Below are 22,639 nucleotides of genomic sequence, written 5' to 3' on the forward strand. Positions count from 1 at the left end.
TGATTTTATATATTTATACATGTTCTGTATTAGGTACAGTAAAATAATATATGTATATTTCTTTTTACACAGAAATTTCTACTACTTTAGAATGGCTGGAAGAAAAGTTTCCTTGTGATGAAATAAGTGAAAAAATTGATACTAACTTTACATCAGGCCATGCAGGCGGCTGCCTGATGTGCCAGCCTCCAGGGGGCACCACCACCCGCAGGTGTGAATGGAAGTGTGAGCGAGGTGCAAATGGAAGCAAAATTACCACGCAGGATTAAAAGAAGTGCTTTTAATCCTGCAAGTTAATTTTGACATTTCAAAAATACATGGCCTAATGCAAAGACTGGCATTGGCCACACACACACACACACACACAAACACACACACACACAGGGCCTCATCATGAGTCTGGCGGTAGCCCTTAAATGCAGCCGTAGCGCTATTACTGCCGCATTTAAGGGTCCACCAGATCATGGCTTTGGTGGATTTCCCCCTAGCTGTGTGCCGATTTTCGGTGCGATTACCACCGGCGGGAAATCCGCCGGCGGTAATAGCGCACATTTTCCCCATTGAGCCCAATGGGGAATGAGGAATTCCCGAATGGGCCCAATGGGGAATGGGCAATAACTCTTCTGCCAAAACCGTGATCCGGCGCTAATAGCGCCGGGGAGTTTGGCGGTAGGGCTATTAGCGCCCACGCTAATGGCGCCGGCATTGTGATGAGGCCCATACTTTCAGATAAACGTGCACTTGACGCACTTCAAGACTCTGGCACTTATGCTGAACCATCAGATACCCAGGGACGCCTGTGGCATAGGAGTTAAATGCTGTGGGGAGACTCGGGATGTAGCACCAGACCACACGTGTGTCTGAGGAGCAGGACTCGGTTCCTGTCAAGTTGAACCTGCCTAGTCACCCGTCTCATAGCACTCAACTTAGATCTCTGTGCCTTCTAGAATATGTACTATCATGCATGTATAACCGAAATTGAAAACCTTAAGAACCTCAATTTAAACTGATAGGACCTAAGAAAATAACCATTTGCTGAACGTCTCACTACTGGGCCCACCATGAAGTGGTCTCAGAAATAAGGGACAGTCTTCTTAAAAATATAGAACGCACACATGCTTTAGTTTACCTAGAAATTCACACGTGGTAACACCTCTGCTACAGGAGCATTTAAAAGCACACTACTGGGCATAGCAGAGTGTGAACAGCATATGTTTTTGATGATAACTTGCATCCCATATTATGCCCGATAACACAAGCATGTTCTTGCTTTTGACTTTACATGCTGGAATTCATAGGCCCATACTTAGCACAAGAAACATGAAACTACAAATCCAATCATGCAACGAGAAAAGCCAGCAATGGCTCTTAGTATCTCACATGGCAGCAATGCACTTGGACATCAAGTAGTGGCAGGGAATTTGGAAATGCAAGCAAGGCTCAAAAGTGCATTGACTGGACAGCAGGATAGGAAGACGACCATTAAATATAGCATGAAGCATATTGGACTGAAACCAATGTTTGGCAGACTAGTTACTGATACAGTGATTGGAAGCATATGTGTATTTATGCATTGAAACGACTTCCTTTATAGCACAGAAATCTTCATTCGTTGTGTTTGAAAATGCCAGCATAATCAGTTGTATACAAGTCTGCTAAGAAGGCTCACAGTGTGCAACCCCTCAACCGACAACTCGGTGGCATTCCTTTTGTAAATGCCTGCGCATTCTAAGATTAGCCCTCCTAATGGAAAACATCTCACTTCTCTATATAAACAAATTATTGTCCATTACTTAATGTGTACTTTGCAAAAATAAAAAATGTAACACACCTTACAGACATTAAAAATAATACAGAAACAGACCTTAGAAAATCATCTGCAGTGAATGCAGCAAAACAATGGGTCTATTAAAATAATAATGCACTCAGAAATATTACTTTCCCAAGTGTTCGGGCATGTACTTCTAAGTATACATTGATCGATCGTACAAACATTTCCTATCCACCTTACCATACTTTTACTCTTTTTTACACATGCAAGACTCTATGCCCTGGCCACAACCATTGCAGCATAACACACCTATAATACCAAACAATTTGACTGTGGTATGTGGGCTGCTCATAGGGGATATTGACCACGGACATGGTGGCAGCTGCCCCTGATGTGTTCATCTAAACAAATACAGTATTTCACCCATCTCTTACTTCCAAACCCTCCCCAAGCACTTCTGCACACCAACACACTCCCCAAAATTGCATTTTGCCTCTGTTCGCCGCCACGCTGTCGGCGTATCCTGTCCAGGGCGTAGAGTCTTGGGTGCATGGCCTACGGCCTATGACCTTTGCCCATGCACCCTAAACTCTACGCCCTGGCCACAACCACTGCAGCATAACACACCTATAATACCAAACATTTTGACTGTGGTATGTGGGCTGCTTATAGGGGATATTGACCGCGGACATGGCAAACAAATCAGGGGCACCTGCCACCTAAACAGATACAGTATTTCACCCTCTTCTCTTATTCCCCAACCCTCCCCAAGCACTCCTGCACACCAACACGCTCCCTGAAATTGCATTTTGCCTCTGTTCGCCGCCACGGTGTCGGCAGATCCAAGATGGCGGGCGCATCAAAACAATGTGATGCACCTCACGCCTCACCCCAGCTAATCAGAGAGCACGTCGTGTGTCTGCAGACATGACATAAGCTGATTAGACAATCGGTGTCCTGTCCGCGGAGCGAACAGTGCAGTGTGTCCGTGGAGCGGACATAGATATCACTAATGTTTTTACCTTATGTTTTGGCCGTTTTATAAAAAGAATACTGGATGGATTTACACCAAATTAACAAAAGCATGCTTTCAGGACTAAGCCGCCACTCCTCCCGCAATTTTGGTGGAAATCCGTCCAGCGGTTTAAGCTGTAGACGTGCGCAATGTTTTTCGCCATTATGTCTATGGGAAAAAAAAAATTGAGACCACCCCCTATAATTTTGCCCCCCTGGACCAAACCTCACTAAAATTTGCAAAAGAATTCAGAGTGGGCCATATACTTTCTTTGCAATGTTTGGTGAGGATTCGTCCAGGGGGAGCAAAGTTATAAGCCGCCCAAAAAGTGCTCTCCCTATGGGATTAGCAATTTAACCATAACTGCACAGCCACTACCGTCGCTGTGTTATACATATATATATAAATATATATATATACAATTATGCATTTCCTCTAGCACAATGCATAGTTAAGGTTAAGACAAAGTCTCTATGGCGTTTCAGAAAATGTATTTTCTTAATAACATTTGAAAGCTTGCATGAAAATATTCCAGAGTAATAGTTCAAGGCAGCTTCCCGTGCATGCAAAATTCCATACGAAAAACTATTACTTTTCATAAGAAAATGAAAATGTACACTTTAGGATGCACACAATTCATGAGCAGAATGGAGTTACATTTAATATAAAAATCCAACTCGTACATTTGTGATATTAACATTGTGTATAATAAAACTAAACACACAAAATCTTCCTATGCACCCTCTTATAACACACAGTCCTACCACATGCGCTTATATAACAGGCACTCCTACAACATGTGTTCCTACCACATGCACTCCTTTGTAACATGCTCCTACAACACATGGTCCTGCAGGCACTTTTATAAAAAATACTCTTATGACGCACGCACCTAGGCCACACACTGCTATTACGAACAGTGTTATAATTATAATTGTTCTTTTATAACGTGCTTAATACCAGTGAGTGGTTTCTAAGTGAGGGATGAGGATTCAAATTTGTGTTGCGCTACATTGTCTTGCTTCCAAGACAAACGCGGTGCCCCTGAGCTATCCTTCCTCCCCAGTATGACACACATTGTTATCACCCATGCTCCCGATACATGCTCCTATAATAAGTTCACCTACAACAAATGCATCTATAACATGTGCACCTATAACACATGTACATATCACACCGGTACCTACAACACATGCACCTACAACATTTGGACGTACAAAATGTTAAGATACGGCACGTGCACCTACGGCACATGCTGCCAAAACATGCCATTTGACTGTGTACTCTCTTATAACAGACACTATTATGACACATGCTCCTACAAAAAATGCTCCTACAACACATGCTTCTGCATCTTATGCACCTACACACCCGCTGTGATGCTGGAAATGCATCGGAGGGACAGGGCCCCCGTATCCTTGTCCTTTACTGCTTTTTATCGTATGTTCTGTCTTGTTTTCCGCGCAGGAGTTCATGTTGGACTCCTGGCGGTGCAGCTCTCTTTTGGTTTGGTGAACGGACCCGTGGGATACCCTTATGGCACCCGTGGGTGGGGGTACAACCCTGTGCCCCTAGTGTATGTTTTTGGGCACCTGTGGGTGGCCCGCAGAGCAGGGTAGGGGCTGGTGGCAGCTCCATGCTGAGTTTCACAGGTGTGCAGAGTATCCTCCATTTTGGGATACCCCGGCCCTGCAATTGGGATCCGTTGATTCCTGATGGAAAACAAGATGGCCCCAGTGGCCTCTTGCTTTCTATTACCCATTACCTTGTTTTCCCAAAGTCCTGGGAAGCCCTGACTCTGTCCCTTCCCCCTGACTGGCTGTTGGGTGGAAATGCCATATATGGTGTTGCTGTGAAGGCCCGGCCAGACTAGCTGGAGCCTTCCCGGTGATGTATGTTGTGGATACCTCCTGTGGGTGGGACCTGGGTGAATGGAGTGTGTGACGAATATGCATTAAGTGTTGTGGGTGTCTAGTATCTGGTGGTTGACACAATGACTGAGCCAACCCTGCCCGAAACCGGTATGAATGCAGCTTGGAGTATTGAATGGCTCGGTACTTGTCCCAATACACATAACTTGTTGTGAGTGTCTGGAGAGGAGCGAATGGCCTGAATACCTCGTGTGCCTGATTGGCTGCCTGCCTGCATGAATGCCCGTAGTCGTGATTGGATGCTTGAGTGTGACCCAGCGGAATGAATGGGAGATCAACAGTATATCTGGGGACCTCTCACTGCTAGGAATCGTGTTCAGAAGCTGAAGTCCACTAGGACGAGTAACTGACACTTGACCTTGAAGCCCTGCTGGACGAGAAGAATTGTTGTGGCTCTTCTTCGCAATCTGAAAGCTGCTGTGCCTCCAAGGACTGACCCAGAGAGGACCTGGTAAGGTGCCCTCTTCCCGAGCTACGAGGGAACCATCGTGCACCGCTGATCTTTGGCAACGCTGCCTGGTAGACAGACCTTCGACAGGCTGCCGACCCGATACGGGGACTGCTGCGGGACTCCAAGGAGAAGCACTCGGGCTGTTGTCCGCCACTGTCGATGACCGCCTTCGCCGACCGGAGCCGCCGTGCTCCCGTTTGCCTAAGAACTTCAATTGATCGTCGGACGCTCTCGTCTGCATCGTCACCCGCTTGTCTCCCGCTGTAGAAGGCCTGACCATCGACGTGCCGAGGAGCATCCACCGGTGGGTTTCCCGCCACCCAAGGACTACAGAGACGCCGACGAATCGACGCCCTTGCTGGGCCACAGTTCTTCATCATCTCTTTGCGGTCCAGAACTATCGTCACCGAGGTGCCCCGCACGCCTCTTCCTTGCAGGATGCCAACGCTCTGTCATCGACCAGCACCGCTAGGAACGAAGTTGCCACTTCCCTGCCGTAGATCACCCTGTTCACCGTCGGACGTTCGACGACCCGTGACTCCCGCCTTAAAAGGAGGGCACTCAAGAAGGGCCGTTGATTCCCCGACACCGAACGCCAAGTTCCCCGACACCTTTCGACGATCCGTGGCTCCCGCCTGAAAGGGAGGCACTCAAGAAGGATCGGTCGACGCATCGTCGGAGAACTCTACTCCACCAGGTACATTGGGGGGGGGGGTAAAACCTTAATAGTAAGAAGTGAGACTATTGAACATATGGACTGGGCTTGTGCGATATGTCCTTATTTTACAGGTTGCCCGGGTGGGGGGATCTCCACACAGAACTGTGCCTAGCAGTAGGGGTCAGCATTCTGCCTATTGTTTCAACCATCTTACGTTTCTGCCTATCTCTATAGCTGGTTTCCTCATTATTAATCTGTGTGGCATTTTAACCGTACAGTTGATGCACTTAAATGAGATTCGATAACATTAGTGGTACCACTTTAGAATTGTATATATTTATCATCATTGACTTCCGAGTACAAAGTGCGTTATTGTGATCGTGTACATACCTTTGAAAATTAATTATATAAAGACTGTGTTTTCAGTAATACAGTGTGTGGACATTCCTTTGTGGGGGTTCGGGGACTACACTGTACTTAAGAACCAGCCTGCATCACCTCCTGAGAAGCTAGGCCTTGATTGCTCGTCCATTGCTACCTTATAGAGAATCTTGGCTGGGGTCTTCTGTGCCTCTCCTCTACGATATAGAGAGCAGAAGTACAGACACCCCCTACCAGTCTTTACACCCGCTACACGCAATCTTTAGACACACGCTCTTGCAACACAGAAACCTACAACAAATGTATTTAACACACCATGCTTATACGACATAGTACAGTTGTAGTACATGCTCTTACAACACATGCTACTATTACAAGACTCATAATCAATAATCAGGCAACCGTAAAGATTTTTACATTATATGAAACCATCAGAAATACTTACGCTAATTTAACAACATACACTTTATAAACACATTTGAAAAATATTACATTAAAATAAAAGATCATGCTAACCTTAACAGAAACTGTTTTTGTTTTTCAATATTTTGGTTTTGCTCTCAAATGCTTTATAGTGAAAGGAATGTAATGTGTGGACATGCTGGGGTAGAGGACGGTTGAATTAATTTTAGGGTATTTTAATTATTTATATTTATATAGCCAACATTGTCCAAAGGCAGTGGGTCACTGCACAAATCTACTGTCACCAACGCGACTTGTAGGTGGTCCCTATGGCAGTGTTGGAAGTGTTTCAATGCTGGGACACCACGCTCACTCTGAATGCAGCGTCCTGTTCTAGTCTTTCTCCTGGTCAGTGTCATCATGCTCGGTGACGGTTCTTCTGTTGCTTCCACCCCTGCTCACCACTGTGCAACCTTTGCATCCTGAGGTGAAACAATGGCCTTTTTTGTCTCTTTCCTCCAGTCTTTGATCTCTGCCTTTTCATGCCTCGGTCCTGCCCCTATTGTTCCAGTCCTCGCTCCTCTCACTCCTCGTGCATCTTCTTGCTTCCATTTCTCCAACTCTTGTATCAGCTGCTCCTCATTCCTCAGTCCTGCTCTTCGTCGTCCCTCCAATCTGATCAACCTTGTTATCTGATGGCTTTTATGCCTCCTGCTTTTCCCTCATTCAGAAGGTGATCCCCACTGACACCCCTCATGTTATACTGTCTATTGTGACAAACCTGAGGGTATTCTCCCAAGTAGACCTCAGGAGTCCCTTATTCAGGTGGCCAGGGAAGGGCTGGCACTCTCAGATCCCAATCCTGGGGGTTGACAAGCAAGGGAGGATCACCTGGGTAGGGGAACTCAGGGTTTTGCTTGTAGAAATAACCAAGGGGAGTTGCAGTATTTTACCAGGCAAGAAGCTAAGGCGGGTGAAGTCCAGGAAGCTTTTTTTAGGCTGCTCTAGATCTACCCCCTTTCCTCTCAATCAATCTCCCTTAGCCAAAGCCAACAAACCATCCATTTATAGTAAACGCTTTAAGAACTCAAACTCCAGTGCTAGGAGAAACTTCACCTCCCGGAATGCCTGTCTTTCTGTTACATACCCGAATAATCCCAGTTATTCTCTTTCCCGGCCCTCTGATTATCATTTCTTCATTCCCAACCTGCTCAGATAAAACACTACCATTCCCACAAACCCCCTTGTTTATTTAATGATAATAATCCTGATCATTCCCGTTTGCTTTAAAAAACCCACCCATCTCACCCTTCTGAATTTACCAGTCCCCATTTTGAGATGAACCCTAGAGCTGTTTACCTGATGTGTCCCGACACAAGGGTCAGGCAAAGTCAGGCAATTGACCAGATTCACACACACACCTGACAGCTCTTTCGCTCCCTTACAGGGATAAAAGGTGGAGCACAAGAGTATGAGACAGCAGGTTAGACTGCAACGCCGTGAGAGCTAACTCAGCACAGCCATTCAAGAGGAGGAGAAAGACGGCGCAAACCGAGGGGGTGACAAGGCGAGAAGCGACCCTGGCTTTCCGACCAGGGAGCGCAAAACCTCCACAGATGGAAGCCTAAGACTGAGAACAATAGCCAGCATGTATTGCAACAGGCGTCAAAGTTACACAAGACCCTCCTCTGCTGATAACTGAGCCGGAGAGAGACGATGGTCTCTGTGGTACTTACCTTGACTCAAAATAGGAGAAAGCCAAGCGGCTCATCACAGCCAGTCATTCGAGGGGAGAGTTGATAAGAAACTGAACTGTGTTGAACGAAAAGTAGCAATTAGCTAATTTGAACTTTGAAAGGTTTAAAGGAACTATTGAGAAAAAGGGGGAACCATCAACAGAGGCGTATGGTACCACGTGAGTGCTCAAATAGGAAACTCTATGTGATTACCCAATGATAGAGACTACCCTAACCAGAAGGCCTTGGGAAGAGTTGAAGAGAGGTCAAAGTGGTCATAGAGCAGTCTTGTAAAATCCTCTGTACGGTCGAAGGTCTTTGACCGACAGATGATTGTGAAGCTAAAGGAAATTAATCCTGCATGGTTAAATCAGTTTACGAACTGTGTGTTGTAAAGGTTAGCAAGAGTGAACCCGGCAGAGGGATGCTAATGAGAAGGGACAAAGTCTCAAGTCCGATAGTGAACTGTTTGGTAAAAGTTGGCAAGAGTGAACCCGGCGGAGGGTTGCTAATGAAAAAGGACTATGTCTAAAGTCCCACAGTAAACTGTCTGTAAAAGCTGGTGAGAGTGAACCCGGTAGAGGGGAGCGGACAATCAGGGGCAAAGCCTTAAGGACTGTTTAAAAAGAAATTAAGATTCATGAATGCAAGAAGTATTGGAAGACCAGGGGAAGTGAATTGTTCTCCTTGTCAGTTGGGTCCGAGCCTGGCCGAGGGAGATCCAGAGGTGAAAAGTCATCACCCAATGTTAACTGAGAAAGGAACTGTTTAGTTGATTTGTTGAATACGACTTGTGAGGGGTCTGCACCCAGAAGAGGGGGACCCAGAGGTGAAGCCATCCCCCAAAGTATTCGTGGAACAGAACTTTGTGTTTGTTTGTAGAGAATATCAGGCCCTTTCAAAGGCAAGAGACTTTTATTGGAAAGAGACTTAACCATCGAAGAACCTGATAGCTGATGCAGAACTGTTAGCTTGTGCTGGAAATGCTCAAGTCTGTGCTATCCTCAGGAGATCTGCCTTTTCCTCTGCTCAAAATGTGGGGAAGGGAGAACCCTGGCAATCACATCCTGACTTATTATTTGTGAACTCTTCTTTCTTTATTGAAACCCTATCTCACTCTTTCTGTAATTAGCTGTGAGGAATTGGCAATTGTATTTTTTTTTAGAATAGTCCCTTTTTTATTTTGACACAACATCAAAAGGACTGCCTTATTTTTCATTTGATGGTGGAAGTTTGCTCTCATCTTAGATTTAGGTTTAGATTAGGTGTTTTTCCACCCTGCATTTACAGTTTAATACACACCCTTGAACTGTGATCACTTGTGTCTGTCTTTACTGTTGCCACCATGAGTTTGTTACATTATCTAAGGCCACATGGCAGCATCCAGGAGGGATAGCCCCTACCTGTTGGGCTAATGGTTACATGACCGCTGCAAGGATTCAAAGTCTTTGGTGAAGGAAGATTCCTCTACTCCCCGCCTGCACAGCTATCCATTGACTTCTACAACTCCCAAAGGTAAGATCTGCAAATATGGTATGGACATCATATAAGGAATGTCCTTGGGGAATGCTCTAGCACAGTGATCAAAGAGGGTGGCTGTAGGTAATGAACATTCCATACATGTCCAATGGAAACATACAATGATATGGAACTCACATGCATCATGGGTCATGCCTATCACATGCGCCTGATAAAAGACCTCAAGTCATGCCTAGCAGCCACAGCAGGTGGGGTTCTTATGCCCCTCAACTGAATGTGATGCCATCTGTGATGTGGTGAGTGACGTTATGAGCTGTGAAACAGGGGGGTGGTAGAGGTGAGGTGAGATTGCATTGCTAACCATGAGTAATGAATTTCAGTTACTTTTCAGTTTCCCATTGTAACTCGGTTTTTTATTTATTCTGCTGGCATTGGGGGAATTCATAGTTTCTCACTTTGCAAAATTGCTAAATTATGTCATGTCACTCTGTGTAAGCCCTCCTAGTGTTGGCAGGCAAGAGAGCTAAGATAACACGTTTTCCCCGTAGCAGGCATGACAAAGACAACTGCATCACTCCCTCTGCCGAGCGACTGGGCTGCATTGATGAGAGAAACTTCACTGGTCCCTCATCTGCTACTCCTTCTAAATTAAGCCATAGGCTGAAAATAATTTTTGTGCAACTCATAAGCATGAGGCCCAATATCTTTACATTGAAGTCAACCACACGGCTGATAAGATCTCTGAGGCACCACTCCACAAAACACCCATGTGAATAAATGATATAAGTGAAGTGACATAAAGCAACTTAATGCCCCAAAGAAGAGCTGAACAGTGGAGGCCAAGACCCAGACAATTCCACACACATTTACAGGCCGATTCATGGAATAATTAGCGCGGCACAAGTGGCCAAAAACGTGCGATTCGCAGTGGAATAGCGAAAATCGCAGTGCAAGTGCGAAAATCGCACGAAAAGCAGCGCACATCGATTCATGGAAGGCCGTGCGCGAGAAAACCATCGGATGTGCGCTAAAAAAGTGCGCGGCGCACGTTGGCGCACAGGCCATCTAACGGCGTGCGCCAGGTCACAGCGAAAATCGCACAGGCCACAGCGAAAATCGCACATAGCACGGCGCACACAACAAAAGTAGGCGGAACACGGGGCGTAACACTCGGAATGGGGAACAACTTGCCAAAATGTGGGCGTCACGGGGGAAGTACAGGGTGCAAGTGCGCGGAACGCCCACACGCTCGCCTACAACACGTATTCATGGAATCGAATAGGGCAAAAAAGCGCACGGTCAAACCAGCGCACAGGCACAAACACGACCGCCACAAGAAAGCAGGCGGTAGCGTCTCAGCGCCTGTAATAAATGTGCGCCAAAAGGTGCGCCAACAAATAGCACCTATATACAGCCATGATGAATGTCCTATACAGTGGCCCTCCAGGACAAATGACGTGCAAAGGGGTACCCACAAACACGGACACTCGCTGACTGAAAAATAACGTGTGCGTGTATTCCGGGGTGCGCGGGAACTTTCACACGCGATTTGGCTGGGTACGTGGATCTCAGGGGTGCGCGGGAAGTCTCACACGCGATTTGGCAGGGTACGTGGATTTCAGGGGTGCGCGGGAAGTTCCACACACGATTTGGCCGGGTACGTGCGTGGGAATTTACACACGCGACTTGGCTGGGTACGTGGATCTCAGGGGTGCGCGGGAAGTCTCACACGCGATTTGGCAGGGTACGTGGATTTCAGGAGTGCGCGGGAAGTTCCACACGCGATTTGGCCGGGTACGTGCGCGGGAATTTCCACACGCGATTTGGCTGGGTACGTGGATCTCAGGGGTGCGCTGGAAGTCTCACACGCGATTTGGCAGGGTACGTGGATTTCAGGGGTGCGAGGGAAGTTCCACACGCGATTTGGCCGGGTACGTGCGCGGGAATTTACACACGCGATTTGGCTGGGTACGTGGATCTCAGGGGTGCGCGGGAAGTCTCACACGCGATTTGGCAGGGTACGTGGATTTCAGGGGTGCGCGGGAAATTCCACATGCGATTTGGCCGGGTACGTGCGCGGGAATTTACACATGCGACTTGGCTGGGTACGTGGATCTCAGGGGTGCGCGGGAAGTCCCACATGCGATTTGGCAGGGTACGTGGATTTCAGGGGTGAGCGGGAAGTTCCACACGCGATTTGGACGGGTACGTGCGCGGGAATTTACACACGAGACTTGGCTGGGTACGTGGATCTCAGGGGTGCGCGGGAAGTCCCACACGCGATTTGGCAGGGTACGTGGATTTCAGGGGTGCACGGGAAGTTCCACACGCGATTTGGCCGGGTAGGTGCACGGGAATTTCCACACGCGATTTGGCTGGGTACGTGTATTTCAGGGGTATGTGGGAAATTCTACACGCGATTTGGCTGTTTGCTCCCAGGTATTCCCTGTACACCCTCCACAGTGGCTGCAGGCAGCCGACACCACAGGGGACTACCCTGCACACCTGCTCATGTCACCCAACACCCCCACCCCCCAGCATCCAGGGGCACCCTCCACCAGGCCCCCAGTCATGTCCCCCCTGCACCCCCACCCCCCAGCATCCAGGGGCACCCTCCACCAGGCCCCCACTCATGGCCGCCTGCACCCCCACCCCCCAGCATCCAGGGGCAGCCTCCACCAGGCCCCCACTCATGGCCCCTATTACCCCCACCCCCCAGCAGTGCAGGGGCAGCACCACCAGGCCCCCACTCCTGTCCAACCCATGTCTCCCACCACCCCCACCCCCCAGCATCCAGGGGCACCCTCCACCAGGCCCCCACTCATGTCCCCCCTGCACCCCCACCCCCCAGCATCCAGGGGCACCCTCCACCAGGCCCCCACTCATGTCCCCCTGCACCCCCACCCCCCAGCATCCAGGGGCAGCCTCCACCAGGCCCCCACTCATGGCCCCTATCACCCCCACCCCCCTGCAGTGCAGGGGCAGCACCACCAGGCCCCCACTCCTGTCCAACTCATGTCCCCCTGCACCCCCACCCCCCAGCATCCAGGGGCACCCTCCACCAGGCCCCCACTCATGGCCCCTATCACCCCAACCCCCCAGCAGTGTGGGGCACCCTCCAACAGGCCCCCACCCATGTCTCCCACCACCCCCACCCCCCAGCCACCATGGTCATCCCCCACCAGGCCCCCACTCATGTCTCCCACCACCGCCACCCCACAGCAGTGCAGGGGCAGCCTCCACCAGGCCCCCACTCATGGCCGCCTGCACCCCCACCCCCCAGCATCCAGGGGCAGCCTCCACCAGGCCCCCACTCATGGCCCCTATTACCCCCACCCCCCAGCAGTGCAGGGGCAGCACCACCAGGCCCCCACTCCTGTCCAACCCATGTCTCCCACCACCCCCACCCCCCAGCATCCAGGGGCACCCTCCACCAGGCCCCCACTCATGTCCCCCCTGCACCCCCACCCCCCAGCATCCAGGGGCACCCTCCACCAGGCCCCCACTCATGGCCCCCTGCACCCCCACCCCCCAGCATCCAGGGGCAGCCTCCACCAGGCCCGCACTCATGGCCCCTATCACCCCCACCCCCCTGCAGTGCAGAGGCAGCACCACCAGGCCCCCACTCCTGTCCAACTCATGTCCCCCTGCACCCCCAGCCCCCAGCATCCAGGGGCACCCTCCACCAGGCCCCCACTCATGGCCCCTATCACCCCAACCCCCCAGCAGTGTGGGGCACCCTCCACCAGGCCCCCACCCATGTCTCCCACCACCCCCACCCCCCAGCCACCATGGGCATCCCCCACCAGGCCCCCACTCATGTCTCCCACCACCGCCACCCCACAGCAGTGCAGGGGCAGCCTCCACCAGGCCCCCACTTATGGCCCCTATCACCCCCAACCCCCAGCAGTGCAGGGGCAGCACCACCAGGCCCCCACTCATGTCTCCCAACACCCCCATCCCCCAGCAGTGCAGGGGCAGCCTCCACCAGGCCCCCACCCATGTCTCCCACCACCCCCACCCCCAAGCCACCATGGGCAGCCCCCACCAGGCCCCCACTCATGTCTCCCACCACCCCCACCCCCCAGCCACCATGGGCAGCCTCCACCAGGCCCCCACTCATGTCTCCCACCACCCCCACCCCCCAGCAGTGCAGGGGCAGCCTCCACCAGGCCCCCACCCATGTCTCCCACCACCCCCACCCCCCAGCCACCATGGCCAGCCCCCACCAGGCCCCCACTCATGTCTCCCACCCACCCCCACCCCCCAGCCACCATGGGCAGCCCCCACCAGGCCCCCACTCATGTCTCCCACCCACCCACACCCCCCAGCCACAATGGGCAGCCCCCACCAGGCCCCCACTCATGTCTCCCACTCACCCCCACCGCCCAGCCACTATGGGCAGCCCCCACCAGGCCCCCACTCATGTCTCCCACCCACCCCCACCCCCCAGCCACCATGGGCAGCCCCCGCCAGGCCCCCACTCATGTCTCCCACCCACCCCCACCTCCCAGCCACCATGGGCAGCCCCCGCCAGGCCCCCACTCATGTCTCCCACCCACCCCCACCCCCCAGCCACCATGGACAGCCCCCACCAGGCCCCCACTCATGTCTCCCACACACCCACCCCCACCCCCCAGCCACCATGGGCAGCCCCCACCAGGCCCCCACTCATGTCTCCCACCCACCCCCAGCTCCCAGCCACCATGGGCAGCCTCCACCAGGCCCCCACTCATGGCCCCTATCACCCCCACCCCCAGCAGTGCAGGGGCAGCACCACCAGGCCCCCACTCCTGTCCAACTCATGTCCCCCTGCACCCCCACCCCCCAGCATCCAGGGGCACCCTCCACCAGGCCCCCACTCATGGCCCCTATCACCCCAACCCCCCAGCAGTGTGGGGCACCCTCCACCAGGCCCCCACCCATGTCTCCCACCACCCCCACCCCCCAGCCACCATTGGCATCCCCCACCAGGCCCCCACTCATGTCTCCCACCACCCCCACCCCCCAGCAGTGCAGGGGCAGCCTCCACCAGGCCCCCACTTATGGCCCCTATCACCCCACCCCCCAGCAGTGCAGGGGCAGCACCACCAGGCCCCCACTCATGTCTCCCACCACCCCCACCCCCCAGCAGTGCAGGGGCAGCTTCCACCAGGCCCCACCCATGTCTCCCACCACCCCCACCCCCAAGCCACCATGGGCAGCCCCCACCAGGCCCCCACTCATGTCTCCCACCACCCCCACCCCCCAGCCACCATGGGCAGCCTCAACCAGGCCCCCACTCATGTCTCCCACCACCCCCACCCCCCAGCAGTGCAGGGGCAGCCTCCACCAGGTCCCCACCCATGTCTCCCACCACCCCCACCCCCCAGCCACCATGGCCAGCCCCCACCAGGCCCCCACTCATGTCTCCCACCCACCCCCACCCCCCAGCCACCATGGGCAGCCCCCACCAGGCCCCCACTCATGTCTCCCACCCACCCACACCCCCCAGCCACAATGGGCAGCCCCCACCAGGCCCCCACTCATGTCTCCCACTCACCCCCACCGCCCAGTCACCATGGACAGCCCCCACCAGGCCCCCACTCATGTCTCCCACCCACCCCCACCCCCCAGCCACCATGGGCAGCCCCCACCAGGCCCCCACTCATGTCTCCCACCCACCCCCACCTCCCAGCTACCATGGGCAGCCCCCACCAGGCCCCCACTCATGTCTCCCACCCACCCCCACCCCCCAGCCACCATGGGCAGCCCCCACCAGGCCCCCACTCATGTCTCCCACCAACCCCCACCCCCAGCCACCATGGGCAGCCCCCACCAGGCCCCCACTCATGTCTCCCACCCACCCCCACCCCCCAGCCACCATGGGCAGCCCCCACCAGGCCCCCACTCATGTCTCCCACCCACCCCCAGCCACCATGGGCACCCTCCACCAGGCCCCCACTCATGTCCCCCTGCACCCCCACCCCCCAGCATCCAGAGGCACCCTCCACCAGGCCCCCACTCATGTCCCCCTGCACCCCCCCAGCATCCAGGGGCACCCTCCACCAGGCCCCCACTCATGGCCCCTATCACCCCCACCCCCCAGCAGTGCAGGGGCAGCACCACCAGGCCCCCACTCATGTCCAATTCATGTCTCCCACCACCCCCACCCCCCAGCATCCAGGGGCACCCTCCACCAGGCCCCCACTCATGTCTCCCCCCACCCCCACCCCCCAGCCACCATGGGCAGCCCCCACCAGGCCCCCACCCATGTCTCCCACCACCCCCACCCCCCAGCCACCATGGGCAGCCCCCACCAGGCTCCCACCCATGTCTCCCACCACCCCCACCCCCCAGCCACCATGGGCAGCCCCCACCAGGCCCCCACTCATGTCTCCCACCACCCCCACCCCCCCAGAAGTGTGGGGCACCCGCCACCAGGCTACCACCCATGTCTCCCACCCCCCCACCCCCCCAGCAGTGTGGGGCACCCTCCACCAGGCCCCCACCCATGTCTCCCATGACCCCCACCCCCCAGCCACCATGGGCAGCCCCCACCAGGCTCCCACTCATGTCTCCCACCCACCCCCACCCCCCAGCCACCATGGGCAGCCCCCACCAGGCCCCCACTCATGTCTCCCACCACCCCCACCCCCCAGCCACCATGGGCAGCCTCCACCAGGCCCCCACCCATGTCTCCCACCACCCCCACCCCCCAGCCACCATGGGCAGCCCCCACCAGGCCCCCACTCATGTCTCCCACCACCCCCACCCCCAACAGTGCAGGGGCAGCTTCCACCAGGCCCCCACTCATGTCTCCCACCACCCCCACCCCCCAGCAGTGCAGGGGCAGCCCCCACCAGGCCCCCACCCATGTCTACCACCACCCCCACCCCCCAGCCACCATGGGCAGCCCCCACCAGGCTCCCACCCATGTCTCCCACCACCCCCACCCCTCAGCCACCATGGGCAGCCCCCACCAGGCCCCCACTCATGTCTCCCACCACCCCCACCCTCCAGCAGTGCAGGGGCAGCCTCCACCAGGCCGCCACTGATGGCCCCTATCACCCCCACCCCCCAGCAGTGCAGGGGCAGCACCACCAGGCCCCCACTCATGTCTCCCACCACCCGCACCCCCCAGCAGTGCAGGGGCAGCCTCCACCAGGCCCCCACCCATGTCTCCCACCACCCCCACCCCCCAGCCACCATGGGCAGCCCCCACCAGGCCCGCACTCATGTCTCCCACCACCCCCACCCCCCAGCCACCATGGGCAGCCTCCACCAGGCCCCCACTCATGTCTCCCACCACCCCCACCCCCCAGTAGTGCAGGGGTAGCCTCCACCAGGCCCCCACCCATGTCTCCCACCACCCCCACCCCCCAGCAGTGCAGGGCAAGCCCCCACCAGGCCCCCACCCATGTCTCCTCCCACCACCCCCACCCCCAGCCACCATGGGCAGCCCCCACCAGGCTCCCACCCATGTCTCCCACCACCCCCACCCCCCAGCCACCAGGCCCCCACTCATGTCTCCCACCACCCCCACCCCCAGCAGTGCACAGCAGTGCAGGGGCAGCCTCCACCAGGCCCCCACCCATGTCTCCCACCACCCCCACCCCCCAGCAGTGCAGGGGCAGCCCCCACCAGGCCCCCACCCATGTCTCCCACCACCCACACCCCCCAGCCACCATGGGCAGCCCCCACCAGGCCCCCACCCATGTCTCCCACCACCCCCACCCCCCAGCCACCATGGGCAGCCTCCATCAGGCCCCCACTCATGTCTCCCACCACCCCCACCCCCCAGCCACCATGGGCAGCCTCCACCAGGCCCCCACTCATGTCTCCCACCACCCCCACCCCCCAGCCACCATGGGCAGCCCCCACCAGGCCCCCACCCATGTCTCCCACGACCCCTACCCCCAGCCACCATGGGCAGCCCCCACCAGGCTCCCACCCATGTCTCCCACCACCCCCACCCCCCAACCACCATGGGCAGCCCCCACCAGGCCCCCACTCATGTCTCCCACCACCCCCACCCCCCAGCATCCAGGGGCACCCTCCACCAGGCCCCCACTCATGTCCCCCTGCACCCCCACCCCCCAGAATCCAGGGGCACCCTCCACCAGGCCCCCACTCATGTCCCCCTGCACCCAGGTCCTCACAATCCCCAATCATGTGCGTTATGGTCAGCCTCCACAGCCAAAAGGCCCTACCAAGTAACCCATTCACCCACATGGAAATGGAAATTACATGTTACACCCCCAATGTTCATAAAGCAAATGAGCCCATGTCCGTCACACACAATGTTTGCAATTGAATGGGAAAACACCCAACATGACATGCATGAAACCAATGAGATGATACCACACAGTGAAGTATGAAAACAAAATTGTATTAAAAAAAATTGAATGCAAATGAAATGAAACAAACTACAATGGCAATGAAAAAAAGATAAGCTGCATGTCCGTCCAAAAAAATCAAAACTACAAATCCAAATCCAAAAAAATGTTGTCCAAAGTCACATTAAAAATAAAATCAATCTGAGAGAGAAAAATAAATGCAAAGACCATTGCTCCATGAAGAATAAATTAAAAATAAAAAAATAAAACAATTCAATGAAGAACTATGTACAAAACATCCAAGGATCCATGAGCCCAACTGAACAAAGGAAACCTACAAACAACCCTAACTAAAATGCAACTATATACAAAAAGTGGAGCAGTGTCCGTTGACTCCAAATCATAAGAAGAAACAAAGGAAACCTAAAACTAAAGAACTATATACAAAGGCGGCGGGCAAGTCCAGCGGCTCACTCCGTGGTGTTCCGGGCCAGGGCATCATCAAACTCCTCGTCTATGTCCCGGAGGCGGTCCTGTTCCATGGCCATGAGGGTCCGCATGGACGACGCCATCTGCTCCTCCAACCCCCTGCGGATTGCCTCGAGGCACTCGGCCCGCCTCAGGGCCCTCCGCATGGAGTTCTCTGCCCTGACCATCGTGAGCCGCGCCTCTTCCGCCCGCTGCCGCTCTGCACCTATCTGCTGGCCCAACCGTAGCCACACGGAAGACACTTCCTGTCCTGGGTCCTCCTGCCCTCCGGCCGATGCCTGCCCCTCCGATGTTGATGGCCCCGAGCCATGATGCCTCCCACGTTGACTCTGCTGCTGCCTCCGACGCAACTGCCTCTGCCAGCACGACGGCATCCAGGCTGATGGAATCCACCGACGCCGTCGTGCACATGCCCTGCCTGATGATGCCAGCACATCCTCCATCTGTTGGGGTACAGTTGCTGTGGTGTCCACCCATGCTGGACCTCCGACTCCCGACTGTGGCAGGGATGGGATCCCCACCGAGCTGGCTGCATTGGTCAGGGCAGATCCACAGGGGGCCCTGGTGGCATCTGGGCCGGAAGACGGCAAGGAGTACGACCGGCGTATAGCCGCCACAGAGGAGGAGAGGGCCGCCAGATTGGCCGACACATGCAGGAAACCCCGGAACATGGAAGATCCCAATTCGGCCACGTCGGCACGGTGCTCTTCGTGATGATGTGCGTGCTCCTCCCGGGAAGCACGCACGTCATCACGAATTGCACCCGCGCGCATCGCGACCCCAATAAGGACCTTCTCCATACGGACACGGGTCCCCTCGTCCGCAGGTGGAGGGGAGTCAGGTGACATGGACATCCCCTCTACCTGCGGACGGGCCTGGGACGGGGCATCCCTGCTGGTGCATGGTGGTGCACTCACAGGGTCAGGGACAGCGACATGCACAGGCCCCTCCACGGTGACCTGTGCTGCCTCCTGCCCCTGCCCCTGGACTGCACCACTTGCACCAGCAGGGATGCCCCCACCAGGCCCCATGTGTGCCTCAGTGGCGGCCTCCTCCTCCTCTGTGGAAACCACCAACCTGGATGGCTCCTCACCGTCTTCCGCCCTAGCAGGCCCCTGTGGGGGCTCACTCACCCCTTCCGCTGCAGCCGTGGGGGCATCCCCGCCGCCTTGCTCCACAGCGCCGTCTCCGCCCTCTTCTTCACTAGCCTCTGCGTAGAGGGAGACATAGAACATAAGCATCAGGGTACTGTTCAATGGTCCCCTAGACAGGAAGCAATAGCAGATGAGTACCACTGTCAAAGTACACTTCCATCATGTCCCTCCACAACACATGGGTCAGTCCAGGCAAAACACACACAGTAACAGGCATGGTGCATGCCATGGACATTTCCATACATGTCCAATGGACTCTTGAAACATACAATGATATGGAACTCACATGCATCATGGGTCATGCCTATCACATGCACACACTTCACCTCAGTCACATCCATCTGGCCTCATACACCCCAAACACAGCGGATACAAGGATAACTAGGCTGCATCAGTGAATCTGTGCATTGTCACACACATGTGTCATGCATCCATGGCATTCACAAGTCACAGACACGCAGGTTAGGCACACAGACATGGCTACCATATATGTACCTGGCATCAGCACCCATCCCTCACCCCCACCCATGTCCAGGAACAGAGACTGGCATGCTCTCATGTGTAAAATCTGCATAGGGCTCCCCATGTCGCATTTAAACACATGCAACAACCATGTGGTTCACACATCACTGGTCGCACATGCATTACCATGATGTCCCTGCACACATACATGCATACATGGCCTATATCACACATACAGGCAAGTATCAGACAACCAGCACACCGCAACATGCCCTGTCTCACACAGCAATGCTTCGCCACTTACCGCTCAACTCCAGACGGGTCTCCCTCTCAAGGATCTGGGCTTGGAGCGCTGGGGGTACGCGTTCCAGGACCCTCATCTGGATAGAACTCATGCGGCCCCGGCCCCCCTCCACGAGGCGCCGGGCCTTCACGAGGGTCCTGGACCTCAAGTCCTCCCAGCGCTTCTTGATCTTCTGGACGTCGCGGGTTGCCACCCCCTCCGAGTTGATGGCAACCACACAGTCGGCCCAGATCCTCTCCCGTCCTTCCTTGCTGGCGCGGGACGATCCAAAGAGGGCATCATACTGCCCCAGGACATGCTCCACCAGGACACCAACTTCGGTGGCAGTGAAGCTGGTGCCCCTCTGCCCCTCTGGCCTGGGGTTGCCACTGGTGCCAGATGTGGAAGTGCCCGACATGGCAACCCCAGAGGCAGGAGTGGGTGGGCAACTGGGTCCTGGGACTGGGCTGTGGAGCGATGTTATCCCAGTCGGGAGTCTTCTGTTCCAGCAGGGGTGGACACAGCAACTGGACCCCTGCAGATGGCTGATGTGCAGGCACCAAATGGCAGGGCACGGTGGCAGCAGGCAGGTAGGCAGGCAGCAGCAGCAGATGGCACGTGGGAGGCTGCTCAGGGCACTGGGGGGCAGTAATTCGGCCTTCTGGGCAGGAGCGTGGTCTTCCGTGTGTTTTCGCGTGGCCAGCTTGATACGGAGTGATTTGGCATGTGAAAATCCTGCACGTCAGCGTGAAATTCGAGGAAAGGCCCTTAGCGCGTAAGCGCGTCAGCACGCATACGCGATTCTATTGGACGAAAGGCCCTCAGCGCGTAAGCGCGTCTGTGACGTGAACCGCACGGGTGTTTCTCTCATAGCACGTGATGACGGAGCACACGTGGAAAGACTGCACGTCAGAGTGTCATTGCGTGTAATTGGACAAAAGTGCGCGTACATGCAATTGGCCTATGTACGTGTATTTCAGGGGTGCGCGGGCACTTACACATGCGAGTACATCAGCGCTTGTGTATTCCGGGGTGCGCGGGAATTTCCACACGCTATTGGCCTGGGTACTGGATTTCAGGGGTGCGCGGGAAGTTTCACATGCGAGTACATCAGCGCACGTGTATACCGGGATGGGCGGGAATTTCCACACGCTATTGGCCTGGGTACTGGATTTCAGGGGGGCGCGGGAAGTTTCACACACTCGCCTACAACACGCGCAAAGAAACACGTACGCCAGTAGGAAGCAGGCATACGTCGACCCGCGACGCATAAATTTGCGCGCAAAAAAAATAACAAGCTCAGACGCCAGGATGAATATACTGTTCCTAGCAGCAGTGGCCGTGGGCTACCAAAGGAGGAGGAGGAGGATAGTCAGGGCCAGAATATTCACACCCAGAACCACCCTTTTCGGGATGCCTGATGACCAGGTGTATGGGAGGTACAGGTTTCCACCACACATAATACTGGACCTGGTGAGTGAGTGGGAGGATGACCTCACATCACCCATCCTGTGCTCCCAAGCACTCAGACCCCTGGAGAAGGTCCTCAATGTACTGCACTTCTTATCCACTGGATCATTTCAGCGGACAAGTGCCATAGTGGGTGGGGTGTCACAGGCCACGCAGTCACGCTGCCTACACCAGGTCTTGAACATCATCACTGCACGCCCATCAGTCCGCAGGCACATATACCTGCCCAGAACACCTGCAGAAAGGCATGCTGCCGCCCTGGATTTTTACGGTGTGGCACGATTCCCTAAAGTGCTAGGTGCCATCGACTGCACCCATGTTGCTCTACGTCCCCCCAGGGCATCTGAGCACATCTATAGGAACCGCAAGCACTGGCATTCCATCAACGTGCAGGTAGTATGTAATGCCAAGGGAATCATCACCTCAGTATATGCCAACTATCCCGGGTCCACCCACGACAGCTTCATTTACCGAATGTCCACCCTAAACCGGGACCTAGAAGCTGGGCGGCATGGCTATACATGGCTGCTTGGTGAGTATGAATGCCACTGCACATGCATGCATGTCAGATACTGAGCAAGGTCACAACCCCACCAATGATACCAATCACCACCCCCCACAGGGGACAGTGCCTACCCT

This window comes from Ambystoma mexicanum, chromosome 10 (assembly GCF_040938575.1).
Source record: "Ambystoma mexicanum isolate Mex_15411 chromosome 10, UKY_AmexF1_1, whole genome shotgun sequence".
Taxonomy (NCBI): Eukaryota; Metazoa; Chordata; class Amphibia; order Caudata; family Ambystomatidae; genus Ambystoma; species Ambystoma mexicanum.